This window comes from Toxorhynchites rutilus, chromosome 2 (genome assembly GCF_029784135.1).
Source record: "Toxorhynchites rutilus septentrionalis strain SRP chromosome 2, ASM2978413v1, whole genome shotgun sequence".
Taxonomy (NCBI): domain Eukaryota; kingdom Metazoa; phylum Arthropoda; class Insecta; order Diptera; family Culicidae; genus Toxorhynchites; species Toxorhynchites rutilus.
In genome coordinates, this window is record NC_073745.1 from 308518869 (window position 1) to 308535346 (window position 16478).

A 16478-nucleotide genomic window follows, 5' to 3' on the forward strand; every position below is an offset into this window, starting at 1 on the left:
CCTACATTTCATCCCCTGACAAGAATTTTGTAGGTATCACAGTTTTTAAGTTATATATTTTTGTAAAAAATTAATAAAAAAAAATTGGCTTTTTCCAAAAAGTAGTCTAATTGTTTTTCGAATATTTCAAGTATGCAAGTTGCTTAAATGACCCATGTCTTTACACCCACAACGTTCCACTACTATCTGAGATGGTGCTGCCAACTCCTAAGACGATTTGGCATGAAATTCGTCACATATTCAAAACAAATTTCTTTAATAATAAGTATTAACACTACCAAATGACAAAATATTTTTAGTCATTCAATAATAAACAATTTATATCAGAAGTCAATACTATAATGTATATATATATATCATAGTGAAAATATAGTTAACCCGCTGCACTATTTTTACTCTCCTACCGAAAAATCTGTAAGTTGTTCGTTTAATTTCGTTATTCGCGTTGACGGCATTGAGCTTCGTATTACGAATTGGGGGAGTGAGCATGACAATATGGGTTTTCAGAAGAAATGAACCCACTCTTAAAATAAAAATTATGAATGAAAATTATTTTTCACAAATCAAATTAGTACTCTATGTAAGTGAAAATCTCTTTTGCCTGCAAATGGTGAAAAAATGTCGTACAAAAATGGTGTCTAAAGACGATTTTATATTTCGGTGAGAATATCTTAAAATTTATAGAAAATAGTATAAATTAGGGTCAGAACAACGTACTTCGTACAACGTAAATTTTCATACAAATTTTAGCAATTTAAAACTGCCTTCGGGCCGACTAATCTGATGGAGAATAATTTGCCTCAAAGGAATTAATGTCGTATCCAGTTTTCGACACCGTACCGCTGTCATCGCGAATCGCTTACACAAACGATGTTCGACAAAAATAGCAGAAGAGAAAAATAGTTGTATTCGAGCTGCTACAGGTGCAGATACTTATAAATTTTTAATTTAGTGTGTATGTCAAAAAAAAAGATTAACCGTTATAACATTAAAATGGATGATGTTAATAACAATTATTTGAGTAGCAGCAAAAAAATTCGACTGAACGATAAAGAAGCCCTATTCCTGATAAATGGGACCGAAATGTCCAAAAGCATAACATAATGAATGTAATAAGATACAGTGTCAAATACAGAAATAAAAGTGAACGTTTGTTATCTGAAAAAACATTTTCAAATTCGGGCATCTTATGCTTTCTATATGGCGTCAGATCAAATATGTGTTTGCAATAATACATTCTACATCGTATTATCGAATTTGTAATTTGAAAAGAATTAAAAAAAAACAACATATAATATTTTATCGTTTTTCTCGGCTTCTTGTTTTATGGAGTTAATCGTTTTGCCAATAGATGCATCCAGTTGTGAAACACAGTGTATCAGGTATTGGATACCGATCTCTAATTTTTATGAATTAATATATATTCAATCTCACTAGACGATATTTTTTGTTTAGAAGCATCGGATTTTACGGGAACAATCCATGTTGGTGAATTATAAAGAGATAATGGAGATCTTATAATTCCATCATTTAATCATTTTTCAATTTGTTTTTCCACTTCGCCTTTAAGTGCTTGTGGATATGAATAGGATTGTCATCATTCATAATATGTAATATGTAATTAAAGTCTTCTGGATTGCATTCCAGGTTATATTTACGTTGGAATTCACCAATGCATTATTTGCTTCACTTCTTATTTTCCTCCTGATGATGGTGCATATCGCATAGAATTTATTTCTCTGTGTGACAGTACTCAATGGATTTGGTTGATACGTCTTGACTAGCGTATCAGCATCTCCAATCCAGTTTGTCAATTCGTCAATATTTACGGAAAATAGGAATTTTGTATACTATGTCTGGTATTTTTTCAATCACTGGAGATCCATCACTGTTTTGATAAATTAAAATTTGTTCCCTATAGTCAACAATTTCTTGATTCGATGTTTGGAAATTTTCTATTCTTTCTAAAATTTCTCGAATTTGTTCTGCCATGTAAATGTTTAGATTCCGCAAATTTGATATCAGCTCCTAAATGTTTGGTATACAGATAAGACTCGATTATCCGGGATTCGATTATCCGGAGTATTTAATTTTTGATTTTCGGAAATTTTTATTAATCATTCTATATTGAATAGCTAATGTGAGTATAAAATGAAAGGTCTTGACTAGTAGAATGCAGTTATTTATGAAAAATACAAATCCAAGATGGCGGCCACTACAAAATTGCGGATTTCATATTTTCTCAGAACCCCATCAATATGGGTATCAAATGAAAGGGCTTGGCTAGTAGAATACAGATATTTATGAAAAATGTAAACCTAAAATTGCCGCCACCACAAGATGGTACCATATATTTTTTTTTTCACAACCCCATCAATATGGGTATTAAATGAAATGACTTGACTGGTAGAACACAGTAGATCATGAAAAATCAAAACCCAAGATGACCGCAGTTCCCAAATAAACAATTACTTTTTAATGGTTCCATTCAGCTTGCCCTGTTTGTATGTATGTTTGAGTGTTTTGTAGGGTTTTTTTTTATCCCATTTATTTATTTAAGGCTCATTAGCATTTTAGATGTAACAGAGCCGAATTTTAATCGTGTACATGTCACATGGTTATCATATCTATAATTAGCACATTACACAGTTGTCATTCGCCAGTATTCCTTCTATACCATTACATATGGTACATTAACACAGAAGCCATTTAGGCGTAAGAGTATTCTTTCTGTTCTTCCATTATCCAGTTGGACCACCGGACAGCGGAGACAGTTGATTGATCATTGTTGAGTTATTAATAGAACAGCAGCCCGATGTGTCTTGCAGAGCAGAGGCAGTTGTATGGATAAATCGATCTTATTTCGACCGTGGATCGATCTCCATCGCTGATGATTGTTGCGTGGACGTAGCTATTCTGTAACAACACAAAGATGGTCAATGAGGGCCCTGAGTTTTGAACTCACGATCGATCGCTTACTAAGCGAACGCGCTACCAATGTGGCTACGGAGACCCCCGTTTTGTAGGGTTATCCCATATTAATAGAAAATTGATCCCGTTCCTGTTGAATGATTGATCTGAAATTTGGAACATACATTTGATTCTACTGTCATTATAAAACTGCGTATTCCACGACCTTGAAAAATTCAATTTGGCTGCCGCTAAAAAATGGCTGCATGGCTTGATTTGGAGACCAAACTACACTATGAACAACATAAATTCGAAAAGATCGTCGCCACAAAATGGTCGACTATGTATTTTCGTAATCCTCTCAATATTGGTATCAAATGAAATGATTTGACTAATAGAATACAGTATATCATCAAAATATTCCGAAGAAAGTTAGGTAAGGATTCAAAATAAAAAAAATAAAAATTTGAATGGTTTTAATGTAGACAAGTATACTAATGATACAGATAATTTACTAAAGACTAGAAAATAAGATAAATAAAAAAAAACTAGAAAATAATTAGACAAGTAGCAATGTGTAGTTATCAAATCCGTTCCTTCATTAATCTAGGGCAATGATGAGACTAAAATAAAATCGTGGGGTATATGATGAAACAACTGACTGTGGATAATGGAAATCCAACGTTTATTTCTTACCTAATTTTCTTCAGAATAATTTCATGATGTACTGTATTCTATTAGTCCAATCATTTCATTTGATACCGATATTGAGGGGATTTCAAAAAGTACATAGTCGACCATTTAGTGGCGGCGACCTTTTTGAATTTATGTAGTTTATTTGGTTTCGTGTTCTCCAAGTCATACATTCAGGCATTTTTTTACGACGGCCAAATTGAATTTTTCTAGATCATCGAATACGCAGTTTTATAATGACGCATATTGATGGGATTTTGAGAAAATATGTACATAATCCGAAATTTTGGAGCGCCCGCTATCTTGGATTTTCAAGATCATGGAATACGCAGTTTTATGATGAAAGATGTGTTTCAGATCGAACGGTCCACATGTAGGAAGTTAAATTTCTATTAATGTGGTACTGCGCTAAAGACAAAGTTACAAAGTCACAAACATACAAACGGGTCAACCTAGATAAAACCGTTTAATAAATAAGAGCAAATCATAATTATATTACGTTTACCGAGAGAAAATCAATACTCCGGATAATCGAGCCCGACCTGTATTGGTATAAAATTAATAAAGTAAATAAAATTGGTATACATAATATTTATTAAGAAATTATTATCCCTATTGGTGGCACATATTTTGGCTGGCATCGTTGGGTGCATTGATAAAGTTTCCTAGTATTGTCGTGGTTGGTGCTAACGCTTCTGATGCTGTGATACGCTGAAGATATTGTCAGATGTACGTCCGCTCATTCGCACCAAAAATAAGGAGCTAATTTTCGTTTCTCCCCATAAAACAACAAATGTTATTCCCTTTCATCAGCTGCTTCGTTAGCAATTTGATCTCGGATTTCCTTCCCCCTCGAGAAACTTTAATGCGACTTATTTTCAAACTGTGTGTGTACTACACACCCCGACTCCCACTTTTGCAGTTACACAGTCACACGTGAGCTTCCCGAAGCTGAAAATCTTTCGCAATACAAAATAGTAGGTAGCAAGAGACCAACTTCTTGAGAGAGAGCATCATAAATAGCCCGATTTACGATAAAGCAACAGCAAGAAAAGCTGATTATTGGCGAAATCGGAAGTTCCTGTCGTCGTCATCGTTGCACATCACGCTCTATTCGGGGGACCGGAAAACGAAATGAAAAGGGTGTGGGAGACGCAAGGCATCATTTGGGGAATAAATTCGCATAACTTCGGTTATGGGAAACTGCTGGCGAAACGATGGGAATATCGAAACATGAGAAACATTGATTATTAGGAAAGTTTTTCAATGACAAGACAAACATAATGAGTTTTGGGCTACTTGAACGTTGCCCCTCAGATCCGTTAAGCAGCTTGGCTGTTTACTTTATTAAATAAATACAATTTCGCCGGTCGTTCGATTATTTTCCGGGAGCTATAGTTCGGTGAGCGGTAATGAACTTACAACATGTTTGAGAAACAAAGAAAAAATACTTCATAATTCCGCCAATACAGACGAGCACGAGCCCGTTTCCTGACCTGACGTTCAATCATTTCGTAAACTTGGCCCGCCCACAGCGTTGAGAGCCATTTATCTGAAGGAAATGATATATCCCACTTATAAATGTCATCTGTTTATACAAATTGACCTATTCTAGCGGTGCGAACTGTCTTGAAACTGGTAATAAATTACCAAGAAGGCAATTTTCTAACTTGTACCCGGGGCCCATGAACTGCGTTCGGGCCGGAGATAATTCATGCCGAAAAGTGTCCAAACAAGATAAAAACAAGATGCAAAGGAATGAACAAGTTAGATAAAAACAGCAATAAAGTGTATATGGCATCGTCGGACTTTCGGTGCGTATGATGCTGCTGGTCATTGTCTCATCACGGGACCGCAGAAGATAAAAAAAAACTAGGGAATTAATTTTGCTTCAAAATGTTAAAAAATGCCGGAGAATCAAGAAATAGGACAACTACATTCAGCAATCACCACATTTATAATGAGGGTTCATTTCTCTGCCCTGAGCTCTGACAAGGTTGTCAAAACGGATCCCACGAAGCGATAACTTGAGTTTCAGAAAAAGGAAAAATTCAGACGAGGTCATATTTGGAGAGTGTGGTGCTTGTTCAATCACATTCGTGCCAATATTAGCCAAACATTCGAGTGATCGATTGATGAGCATTATCGTGGTGCAAAATCCAAGAGTTATCCCTCGACAAATCCGGCCGTTTGTGACGAATTTTCTTTCTCGAATGCCCCATAACGCCGATATAATATTCTTTATTGGCCTTTTGCAACTCAAAATTTCACACAAAATCATTGGCCAATAAAATTATCCATATCGAAAATCACCAAGCAAAAAAAACGTAACTTGTTCTTAATGACGTTGCAAACAACCAAAAGACAGATCGCGCTCAAAATTGCCATTAAGACCACTAAATGACCAACTTACGAAAAATGTTCAGCGGGAGGCTTACAAATTAGAAATAACCGGTATATATTTGACAGAATGTATCGTGACGGCTATCCGAATTTCCATTTAATTGTGTCGTATGATAATTTTTCATTCTAAAATGTTTCTCTAAGAGAATGATTTATCCCAGAATGAAACCTTACGCGACCGTTTTTTACTTGGATGATATTTCATACACGCTTAACCCATTAACGACCAAGCTGTGAAAAAAATTTGTTTACTAAAGTCATTGGTGTAATTTTGATCTCAGATTGCAGCATTACAGAAATCTCAATCTTCAAGAATTATTTTTTCCGTTCTTCTGTTTTCAGGAAAATGATAAAAAATCAGAAAATCACCAAACAAAAACTTTGACCAAAACCTACATTGTTATTCCTGCAGGAGGTTCAATGCAATGTTTTTTTTTCCTACATCACCATATTCTTTCATCAAAGTAATACTGTTGAAAAGTTTACGTATTTTTGCATTTTATAAGGTTTTGTTTTTTGTCTGGTTATGTGAGGTTATGTATTTTTCGTACTTTGAAATTGATGGTAAATGATAACTAGTAAACTAAGCTATGACTTAATGCCAAAACCTTACCAAATAGATGCTTTCCAAAGTCATGAAAAATTATCCTTGATTGCATATAAACCCGTGATCTCAGAGAATGAATTCATAAAAGAAAGTAATTACACGCAAATTTTTTTTAATTTGCAACTATTTGGAGGTCAAGAAGGTCACCTTAAATAAAATAGGTTCTCGAGGGATTCTTGTGCATTTTTTCGAACTAATGAAAATGTGTAATTTTGATATGTAATTCAGCGTTCACTGTCAATTCTTCAAAATGTGTTGTAAATTTTCCACAAAGCGCATTTCGATACCAAAATTTCTTACTGACCATTTTCTTTGGTCGCAGTGCTGTTTAATTTTGGTCTCAAAAATGCCAATGGAAGAAATCAGAAAAAAAATGCACTCTTCATTCGCTGGCGGCAGTAATAAATTTGTCCATGAATCGGTACCCCATTTTGTTTTTTTTTTTTTGGACTTAGCTCTTGCTCGGAATTTCTTCATATTACGTCAGCTTATGAAGGGATCTATTGCGGACATCTCACCGCAAACCGATTTCAAAAATCTTGATTTGGCTCGGAGCTTTGAGCATAGAAGTGAAACAACTCAAATTCGAGTACCCGAGATGCCTGGGTATAAATTTGGCACACAACTTTTTTTTATTTTTTCAAATTAAAAGAATCGTCCTGAAATCACTGGAAAATGTATTTTTTGACATTTTCATACAAAATAGAAGTGAAGTACACTATCTTACGTAAATTAACTCAACTTTGACGAAAAAGCATGCAATTTTACAAAACAAAGAGGAACAAATAAAACGATTTGAAAAAGTGAACAAATTTCATATCGATTTATTTCTAACTAAAAAGTAAAGTAAAGTAAAATTTTGCTGCATGGGCATGCAATACTTAGCATAGTGTATCATCAACACTATGTTTACATCGGGGTGCCAAATTACCCGCATACCGAATTTTCACTTTGGAATGAAATCTATGAAATTTGTGATTAAAATCTCGATACACTTACTCGAATTCGTTGAAGAACATCAATTTCTTGATCCAAATCAGCTTTAATATTTAAAATCGGCTCACTATTCGATTTTTAACGATTTTTCAAAAGACGCACATGAAAAATTTTCGAGATTTCTAAAACAACAAAAAATGATTTTTTTTAAACACAGATATTTTGGGTTTATCTGACGTTTGTTACCACAGTACTAGAACACTTTTTTTTGTTCACCGCCAGAGTGCGCTCATTACCGCCGGAGATCCGGGTAGGTACCAAATTACCGTACCCCGTGGGTTTGTACCAGTTCCTCTATTTTTTTTACCCTGATGTCTAAATCGTTCAGCAGCAGCGTGTGCTTCTCATTTCTCCTACGTGCGTCCTACATCTTGGTGCGTCTATTCATTCGTTTCGATGCATATTGTACATGGGATTTGATTTGCATGACGGATCGACAGTCATCTGCATTGGGGCTGCATGAAACAATGTTTGATCCTCTGGAATGCTGCGCTGCAAATGAAGTGAGATGACAAAATCACTTGATTGTGGATGTCACCTTATTTTTAGTTCCTTTTTTTACCATAGTCGATAACCGAAGATAATACGACTTCGAATCTCATCTTAATATTACTATGGTCCCGTCAATCGCCTTACGGGACTATCTTATGTCATTCGAAGACAGAATAAGAAAAGGGGGAAATATCTCTCGAACAAGAATGCTCAATATCAAGGAAATTAATTTATTAACCTCACAATTTTTGCCTTATGTTTTATGCCTTTTTCGAAAATTAAGGAAGAAAAACACATGGTTTTCGATTGTAAGGTTCTCAATAGTTCATCGTCTTACTATTAAGTCCATTACAAATAGTTTTTTGACGTAGGATTACGTCTTTCGGGAACATATTGGGGTACAAATTGAAAATCGAAAATCGAGCACATCGTGACAATTGTCCAATTTCAAACGCTTTTTGCTCAGTCATTTCATGATGGATTGTTGAAATTTTTGCGTCAATCGATTTCGGCACTCCATAACAATTTTTTATATTGAATAAAATATTATTTGTTATGAAACTAACTATTGAACAATTGAAAATCTCAACCCCTATTCTAACGAAAACATTCACTTCTAATTGGTCAAAATTGACGACAATCTGCCTGGCGGAAATCGGCATTGCAAATAGATGAAAGTAGGGGGAGATTTTGTTCCTACAGAAATGTGTTCCCTAACAGAGACATCATAACCAAGCTGCCTGGGGGAAATCGACATTGCAAATACATGAAAGTAGGGGGAACTTTTGTTCCTACCGAAATATGTTCCCTAACAGAAACATCAAAACCAAGCTGCCTGGGAGAATTTTCACCCAATGAAAGTTCATGCGGTGAGAAAAAATTGAAACAATGAAGAAATATTCGAGAAAGTGATTTCCCATATGCTCTACATAAAGTATTAGGTGTTGTTAGTCCAATTAGAATTCGTATTGGGTTGAATAAACACTCAGAAAGTAAAAATTATAAAAGAAAATTACCTTTTCCCTTTCTAATATGTTTTCTCTATATTCTCTATATGATCTCTATATTATACATGTTTTTACTGATGAGAAAAATTGATAATTTTGTTCGGTATTGGTAATTATCTTATATTACATTGGTAAGTTTTTTTTCTTTATTTCATCCATACATAACACAGGAGGCATCTCGCCTAGGATCACAGAGGGCGGTTTTCATCATATCTCATTCCATTTCGGCATCTTCTATCTGATACGCACCACCCAACGACTGTTTACCATATGTTTGTCATCATCACTCGGTCAACACTGGTGGAGTGAACAAACAATACCCAACTACCAAACAAAATTGCCCTTCTCAGGGCCACCAAATCATTATCGAAGAGTTTAACGATGTAATTCTTCAAACATATCCAAAATCAACAGATAGCCTAAAGGAATCCTACGTCAACTATGCGGTCGTGTCTCGGACACAACCCTACCTGTGATTTTTTTTTTATGAAAATTACTTCTACTTCTCAATGGATCTCATAATCAAAGAATCATCTGTTAACCAGACCCCTTCTTCTTCTATGATCAATAGCAGTCTTCTTGATATGGTAAATGTTTACACACCGCATTCATGGACCATACCGGGACTATAATGATCGTCTTGCTTAAATCAAGTCCAAAGCTGTCGGAAGCTTTTGTGTTTAACATCACATAAACAGTGACAACAAAGGGTTTCCGAAATCGTAATGTTAAAAAATGTGTCGCAAAATACGAATGCTTTCCATTTTCGTCACTTTAAAACATATACGGATTAGGGAATCATAATGTATTGCATACCAAACAATTGTTAGAGAATTTCCGATTCGATTGGTATGTAAATATGTGATACGCGATAAACGTAAAAACATTGTCAGTGGGTAATGTAATTGTAATTGAAATAAATAATCATCCATTCTATGAATGGCAGAGGGTGGAGATATGAAGATTCAGACTCCCTCTAGTTTGCTCAACCGGGGAGTAGTAAGTCCCCAAACGTACTCCTAAATCGTAAGACGGTTCTTCTGAGGACGAGTCACCTCACCCTAGCAAACATCTCTCGAAAAAAATCGCAAATATCGACCCTCATCCATCGAATATTCTCACGCAATCCATGATTTCACCTCCCCCGTCTGATAATCCCGTTCCAAACCAATCTTCGTCCTCGCCAGCCCCCTCGGTTGTCACCGCTCCCCTGTCAGTGTCTATTCAGAAAATATACCTGGAACTGGCCCATGGGTTGTTATCTCTCGGCCAAAACCAAATGGTAAAGCCTTGAGGGTCAATCAGATAATGAAAGATCTGGACAGGTACAATTTTGTATCTGAAAAGGTAAGGTTAGGCCGAACAAATTGCGAGTTGTCGTGTCTAACTGGAAGGATGCAGTAGAGATTGTTACTGATAAGCGAACATCGCGTATTTATTCCCTCCCATTATGTAGAAATTGGGAAAATAATAAGTAAACGATTTGACAAATTCAAGAGGCTGCCTTCGAAGGAAGTCAAAGTTTTGCAGTGTCGCTAACTCGAAAAAGACTGGAAAAGTCTGAAAGAGAAAGAAATGGATTTACACCGTTCCGAGTCACTTTTTCTGGCTCCACTATCCCGGACTACGTCATGGTGAAAAAACTGAGGCTACCGGTGCGACTCTTGGTACCACAATTTTAGGAAGCTACAATTATTATAATGGATTTTCAGGTGGAATGAACACACTTCAAAATTAAAATCATGAATGTAAAAATATTTTTTTTCTGTGTCGAATATGTGTTTTATTTACACGAAAACCTCATTTGATGTGTTTTAGTGTGAAACGTGCCGTGCTGGTTACGCTACGTGCCGAATAGTATAATACTATCTTAAGTGTGGACCGGCCCGGGCTTGTCGACGTGCCGAAAACCGAGTCGAATCATACCGAACCCAACCAGAAACAAGTCGATTCGGTTAAAAGAAAGTCAAACCGAAACAAAACGAAGTACATTCGCGTTGACGGCATTGTGCTTCACGTGTTCAATTTGTGAAGCGAAAATGATAACGGATTGTCAGATGGAATGAACACATATTTTAAAACAGAAATTATGAATGAAAATAAATCTTTTTACATCAAATATGTAATCTATGCAATAGAGTGACGTCCCAATGTCGCCAACGATGAAAATGAGATAAAGCAGCAAATACATAAATAAAACACAATACATATACGAACAAATTTAAGAATTGAGTGTGTTCGTCAACATTGTTTCAATCTCCTTATATCCCATCGTTTTTCTCAGGAAAAAAATGTCACCCTTCAAAATACGAGTTGACCGCGAGTGATCGGTTTTCTACTTTACTAACCATAGAGTTAACAAAACGGTTTATATATAGTAATTGAAGTTTAGTTAATAATTCGGCTCTTTGAAACTTATGTAGCTGAGCCTGTAAGAATGAACGAATAAAAAAAGCTAACCTAATCGACCACTACCCTCTCCGTTTGTGACGTAGGTTTGCATTTTTCAGTAAGGATGTCAAATCAGATAACAGTTTCAGATGTCAGTTGAGGATGTCGAATCAGCAAAAAAGAGTTGTTATAATATAGTTTTTTTTTAACACTAATAACTATCTTTGCAGCGAAAGGATTTAGATGACGTTCATACCAGTTGAATTGGAAATCTTCTAAGATACATTTCGATTCCTTGAAGCGGCCGTTCTATATTATGGCGCAATATTTTGGTTTGTGCAATATAATTGTTCGTCTAGGGCAGGGGTTCTCAAACTATTTTGGGCAAGAGACCCCTTTTCTAGAATGAAGTGATACCTCAGACCCCTAGAGTCAAACTTCTTCAATCATACGAAATACTTAACAATTAAAAAACTTTGCTGTTTATGACCCCTATCTAAGGCTGTGGAAACAAGGCAAGGAATCCACTGCAATTGACTCAAACTTCAGAGAACATAATCTTTACAAATATTTACCTTTGATTAAAAATAAGCTATTGAAACAGTTGAAAAAATGGTAACCACTGCCTGTGAACCTCAAAAACGCTGTCGCTGCCTTGAAAGCTCATTCAATTGCGCCTTTGGTTTGTGCGAAATTTAAAACAATATTTCTAGTGCAGCGAAAAAATTTTTTTTCATACAGACTAACGAGGAAAAAATTGAAAAATTTTATTTTTCATCAAATACACCATTTATTTTTTGGAAAAACTACATGATATTACAGTAAAAATCGCAGATCCTAAATAGAACGATTATAATGAAAACTTATCATATTGTTGCATTTTCAACTAATTTCGACAGAATTTGCTGCCGGTGCTAGAAAATCGCAGTTTTTCTACATAAAAATGTCTCATAAATTAATATCGTAAATATTCGGCAGCTCTAAAAAAAAGGAGTATTGCCAGATACCTTTAGAAGTCTTTGGTTAAGCAAAATATTGAAATAATAATCCAAGTGCGGCAAGAAAAGATCTTGTGGGTGACAATATAGTTGCCACGGCTTTATGAAGGAAATTTAAAGGAAGAAAATGATCGTTTGCACACACTTCCCACCATCCAATATTAACCAAAATCTAATCGATTACTCACCAAATATTAAATTTTCATCTGTCGTCGCAATGTATAGTGGAAAACGTCGTAAAACTCGAGCTAGTGCTCTGAAAGTTAACTTTTCATTTTTAAATTTTCCGCAATGGTTTTGTTTGTATTGGTGAAAACATCTTTATTTTTTCGACACTGATGCCAGACAACATCATTGAAACAGACATAAAAACCACTTAAAAATATGTTATTACTGAGTCATAGCATTTCCTGTCACGGAAATCAATAAAATAAAATTGTGTTGATATCAATACAATTATTATGTTTACATTTAATGGGTTTATAATGTAAGTTTTAGCAACTTGAACATTTGTTAAGAAAATTGTATTGCAGAGCTCGAAACACTGCCACGGCTGCCTTGCTTTCAAAAATAGTGAACGGAAAAGTATTACATTCAATCAAAATGCCTCAGCCAACGAAGAGAAGGGTTAAGGCTCTCCAACGTGAGTATGTGAGAACAAAACGATCAACGAAGGAGAATATCGAGGGATTATCAATATCGAGTTACTGTGCAGAAGAACTTGTTGATAACAAAAGAGCCCCAATTCACTTGTGTTATAAATTTGCTCATGTTACGCTCAGAATTTTCCTTCATATGCAAATACACCTCCTATATATTTACATTTAATTTCAGTATTGAATTGTTATTTTTTTTTTTAAATGTATTCTAAGAGTCCTGTCAGTGAAGCGCCACACAGTCTGATAAGTGAATTGATCTATTTACGTACAAAGATCAAAACAAACGAAACAAATTGCTCTTCTCTCACAAACACTATTACCCCATTTTTACACGTAGTTTTACCTATACTACTACAAAGGCTTGCTTCCACCTTCACCTAAATACGTGCTTATTTGCAACGTGTCTCCTGTTTCGCTCGCCCAAATTGATCTTATATTTAAATAGCATATATATATCATACAAATAATATACAAGCATTGAGGAGTACCGGATTTTTTGTTATTTTTAGGCTCATTTAATGTAATATATCGGGATGCCAAAACATGAGTTAGCACAGTTAGCACAAATCGAGACCGCATAGCCGATAAGCGGAATATAAACATCCGAATCACCATCCAGCTGCATCATCATCAACAATCACAACTTATCGGACCACCCGGAGACCAAGAATAAACAATCAACCGTTCACAAGAATCGATATCAACATCGCGCTGATGCCATGAATAAACATTCCCACATTCAAGATGTTGTAAACACAAATCATTGATATATATAAGCAGGGACAATGAATGTAAGGTTAGAGTTAAATTTGAATAGTGAATAGATGCACATCGTGTGCTCGAAAAGAAGAAATTGTTTTTTTTAAGTAAAGTTTAGTGTTTAAGATTAACTGGCGCCCGAATAGGGACCTTGCCAAGTGAAAGTAGTGCCAAGGAAGTGAGACAAGTGAAGTGATAGGGTGAACGATAGAGTTACCACCCACACTATCCGAAAAAAATATCCGAACGCACGAAGCCTCTCTGGACCGCAGGACCTCTGCAGCCGTGTGGAAGAGCCCCTCAGTAGCCACAACAGTTAGGAGCTCGCTTGTGGACCGAACAGGAATTTGCCGCCACACTGGGAAGGAAGGAAGACACTTCAAGGATCCCGACCAACCAGTCTCGCTGAACCCGCCAGCGGTTGGATAAATCAAAAGGTGATAATAGGACATCGAGACAAAAGTACTGGACACGCGCACCGAAGCTTTTCGAGACGTCACTGAAAGAGGATTGACATCCGAAAGTACGTTGTTCCGCAGTCTTGTGGTGTTCCCACAAGATGTTCAGGATTTACATGTAAGTACTAAAAACAAAAACAGAAATATCACAAAGTGAAATAAAGTGAATAATTTAACAAAGATTCAAATACAAGTAGTGCAAATAATTGTATAATTCCAAAATATAGTGTGACAATTAATTAATTAAATAAAATAACAAAACAATTAATTTCAGAAAAAAATAAAGGTAATTTCCAAAATATTCATTGAAAATAATCATATTATTTTAAAAAAAAAAAAAATATATATATATACTAATTCTTTTTCAGGTAAGGTTAAAATTTTTTGATAATTTTCCAACAATATTTTTAGGATAAAACTTTTTGTGAAACAAATATTTTTAAAACAAACATTTATTTTTATATTAAACAATTTTTTCAGGTTAAAATAAACATTTATTTTATCAACATTTTTTAACATTCAATAAATTTTTTAAACTGGATAACCTGCTAGAAGCATTTAATCAATTAAGAATAAATAATATGGAACAATTCGACGTTAACCAACTACTGAGCAGGATTGCCGCTCTGGAAGCCGCTTCCGCTCCACAAAATATTCCTGATTACAGTGATCCACCCCTATTTTTCACAAAACAAGACGGTTCTCCCGTAAACCCAGATACTTTTGAGAAAATTCCCGATTTAGTCAAAGACTTGCCAATATTCACAGGCGATCCAAGTGAATTAAATAACTGGATCAGTGATGTTGACAGTCTAATCCAATTATATAATACTACTGCAAACCATAGTGTTGAATTGCAAAATAAATTCCACATGGTATGCAAAACTATCAGACGGAAAATTAGAGGAGAAGCAAATGACGCTTTAGTCGCTTCTAACATTGGTATCAACTGGACGATGATCAAGAAAACACTTGTCACTTATTATGGTGAAAAGCGTGATCTTGAAACACTCGATTATCAATTAATGACCGTACAACAAAGAGGAAACTCTTTAGAAATTTATTACGACGAAGTAAACAGATTGCTATCACTAATAGCAAATCAAATCAAAACAGATCACAGATTTAGTCACCCAGAAGCTTCAAAAGCTTTAATAGAATCTTACAATAAAAAGGCAATAGATGCATTCATAAGAGGGCTTGATGGAGACATTTATAAATTCATCCGAAATTATGAACCAACTTCTTTAGCAAGTGCATACAGTTATTGTATCGCATTCCAAAACGTAGAATGCAGAAAAATGCTAACTAAACCAAAACATTTTGAACATACAGCAGCACCCAGAAATTTAATTCCAATTAATCCTCTAAAATTACCACCACGCATGTTAAAACCAAATCCCATTCAAAATTTCAGAAATCACAATTTCAAACCCCAGCCCTTTATTAATAACAACAATAATTTTAGGCCCCCATTTCAATGGAATGCTCCAAAACCAAATTTCCAACAATTTCCGCAACATTCCTTTCAACCAAAACCACAATTACCTCCCAGAAATCCTTTCCGACAACCTCCACCAGAACCTATGGAAGTAGATCCATCCATTAGGACTAGACAAATAAATTACGGCAATAGACCTCAAAATACAACTCAGGTAAACCCAATGAAGAGACCAAGACTCTTCAACATTAAAACCGGCCAATATGAAGATCCCCAAAATTTCGTTGAAATTAATCCCAATGATCACGATTATCCATGCATAGATAACGAATATAATGAAGAGGAACAAACCGAAGAATCATCTCAATATGAACGATATATGAAAACAATTGACACACAAGAACGGGAAACACCTGAAGAAGAAGACATAGAAAAAGCAGAACTAAATTTTTTAGATTAAAATCTGCCCTACCATACTTTCTTTATTTTGGTAAGGCAAAAGAACCACTAAAAATTCTAATTGACACAGGATCAAACAAAAATTTCATTCACCCTCGATACGCAAGTATCAGCCACAAAATAAAAAAACCTTTTTATGTATCTTCAGTAGGCGGAGATATAAAAATTAATAAATATTCCAGCGGAAAATTATTCAAACCATATT